Raw genomic sequence first — 2,843 nt, 5'->3', positions numbered from 1 at the left:
CTCCAAGGGCTGCTACGCGGCGGGGGGGCGGGGGCGTGGGGAGGAGAGGGGGACCTGGGACACACGCTCACTCCCTGCTCCGATCTTGCTACCTGAGAGCGCCTTCAGTTTTCCAGGTTCCCCGGGCGCCCTCCGGACGAGCACAGGTTATTAAAGGCCGGCTCCTTTCCCCCTGCCCTCCAGGTACAGCCATGGCTCACACGCGGGGAACGCCCCGGCCCAGAGACTCCCAGCTCCGGGCTAGAAACTCCCCTTTACAGAGCCTGGAGGCCCGTGATCGCCGGGTGGGAGAAACGAAAGCGGTCCGTCTGTGAGTAAGAGGGTGGGTGATGTAACCCCCCCAGGAGGGTGAGGCGCCCAGAATACGCACCATGGAAGACCCCGGGCACCCTAAGGGCACGCCCCACGCGGAAGTCTGGGCTGGCTCACCCCAGATTCACCACCCAGCCCGGCTGGCCACCTTCCTGTCGGATTCACTTCCCAAGGGAGCGGTGAAGGGTGGGTGACCTCGGGGAATTTACACAACCTCTCCACGCCTTCTTCGTTCATATTACACACATTTGTTGAGTGTTTATTTTGGGCCAGGCCTTGAGCTGAGCTCAGAGGATACACTGTTTACAAAGCAGACATGGAAATTACAGTGAACTCATCTGTAAAATGGGCGGAGGGATGGACTACGCGCCTCCATTCCATGGAGAATTTCATGCAGCATAACACAGGCTTTAGCGATTCGCATCAAGTACATACAGCCTGTGACAACGTAAATACGAATTTAAAATGTGGTGAAATTTAGAATTGGAATCCTTATTTTTGCTTGTACATCATCATATTTAGTCATTGTAGTTTTGAAAGTATTTTACAAGGTCATTTGAACACTTGTCAGCACATAATGAAAATCTTAAAATGTGGTGAAATTTAGAATTGGAATCCTTATTTTTGCCTGTACATCATCATATTTAGTCATTGTTGTAGTTTTGAAAGTATTTTACAACGTCATTTTAACACTTGTCAGCACATAATGAAAATCTTAGAACTGAATTTCCTAATTTGGTGGAAAATTCTCAACTCTGGGAATGGGGTCAATTGTCATCTGGTCCCACAACTGTCATCTGGTCCCAGTCTCTACATGCCCAACACCGACGTAACAAATACGCTCTTATCTTGAGCATAAAGAGTCTAAAGGTTTAGTTTCTGGAGACTGCTCATGGCTGAATATCCCATGGACTGTCTTCAAGATCTTATGCGTGGTCTTGAAGTAGTAATGGCTTTATTTACATCAAATTGGTTTCTCATTTTAGTTGAAAATATCTGGGTATTATATATAATTATATATGTGAAAGAGCACATATTATGAATATACAGCTGATGAATTTTCATATAATGAACAAATTTGTGTATTGTTTTTAAAGTGTTTAATTGAAATATATGTATTCATTATATATTATACTAGAGGCCCAGTGCATGAAATTCGTGCACAGGAGGGAGAGTCCCTCAGCCCGACCTGCACCCTCTTTCAATCTGGGACCCCTTAGGGGATGTCCGGCAGTCAGACATCCCTCTTGCAATCTGGGACTGCTGGCTTCTAACTGCTCGCCTGCCTGCATGATCACCACTAACCACTCATCTGCCTGCCTGGATCACCCCTAACCACTCTGCCTGCCTGCCTCATCGCCCCCAACCACTTGCCTGCCTGCCTGTCTCATCGCCCCTAATCACCTCTACCTCAGCCCCCGCCACCACGGCTTTGTCCAGAAGGTTGTCTGGAATGATGTCTGAAAGGTCGTTTGGCTGTCTGGTCTAATTAACATAATTTGCTTTTATTATTATAGATATTTATTTATGAAAGAGCACAAATCATGAATATACAGCTGATGAATTTTCACAAACTGTGTATTGAGTGTCCAGATCAAGACACAGGACATTACCAGTCCCCAGAAGTCTCCTAGTTCCTCTTCCAGTTACTGCCATCCCCCACCAAGAGTAACCATCATCTGGACTTCTAACTCCCTAGAAGGGTTTTGCCAGTCTTTGTGCCATATATAAATGCAATCGGATGATGTGTACTATTTTGTGTCTGGTTTCTTTTGTTCAACGTTATGTTTTTGAGTTTCATCCATATTGTGTGTTCTTGGATTGTTTTTTTAAACTTACTACCTGTGAAACAGGTACAACCCATCCATTTCCTACGGTCTCAGGTTAGAAGTGGATTAAGAAGTGTATTCTGGACTTCAAAATTTCATATATACATAAACAAGCCATCCGCATCTTTTCTTCCTCTTAAAAAACAAGTACAACCAACACTTTGAGTCAGTTATTTAATTAATCTACACATATAAATCAAACAATGAATTAGCTTATTTGTTCATTCAGCCATTATGTTCCTGTGAAATAGACACCATAATATGCACCGAAAATATTCAGATGAACTAGCACAGAGTTTATCTTCAGGTCATAACTCTGATGCTACAGAATTCAGAGGAGGGCCCTCTTCTTTCTGCAGGTGTGCGGAGTGGTGAGGAGTATGACAAAAGACTTCAAAAAGGAGGTGATTAAAAAAATAAACCTTATTTATTTATTTATTTAGAGGAGGGGAGAGGGATAGAGAAATAGAAACATCGATGGAAGAGGAACATGATTGATTGGCTGCCTCCTGCCCACACCTCTACTGGGGATTGAGCCCACAACCTGGGTATGTGCCCTGACCCAACTTTGAGTCAGTTATTTAATTAATCTACACATATAAATCAAACAATGAATTAGCTTATTTGTTCATTCAGCCATTATGTTCCTGTGAAATAGACACCATAATATGCACCGAAAATATTCAGATGAACTAGCACAGA

At 44.0% G+C, this 2,843-nt stretch overlaps 1 protein-coding gene across 1 annotated transcript in view; it reads right to left on the bottom strand.

Moving 5' to 3' along the window:
* Positions 1 to 493, bottom strand: part of FERMT1 (fermitin family member 1) — a 32,493-nt gene extending 32,000 nt beyond the window's left edge. The window contains exon 1 of the mRNA XM_014546474.1: positions 371 to 493. The gene's annotated coding sequence lies outside the window, so the exon portion shown is untranslated. The remainder of the gene's footprint in view (positions 1 to 370) is intronic.
* Between the last annotated feature and the right edge of the window lie 2,350 nt (positions 494 to 2,843).

Source organism: Myotis brandtii, unplaced genomic scaffold (genome assembly GCF_000412655.1).
Source record: "Myotis brandtii unplaced genomic scaffold, ASM41265v1 scaffold45, whole genome shotgun sequence".
Taxonomy (NCBI): domain Eukaryota; kingdom Metazoa; phylum Chordata; class Mammalia; order Chiroptera; family Vespertilionidae; genus Myotis; species Myotis brandtii.
Note: the sequence above shows the minus strand (reverse complement) of the source record. Positions and strands in the feature narration are given on the sequence as shown.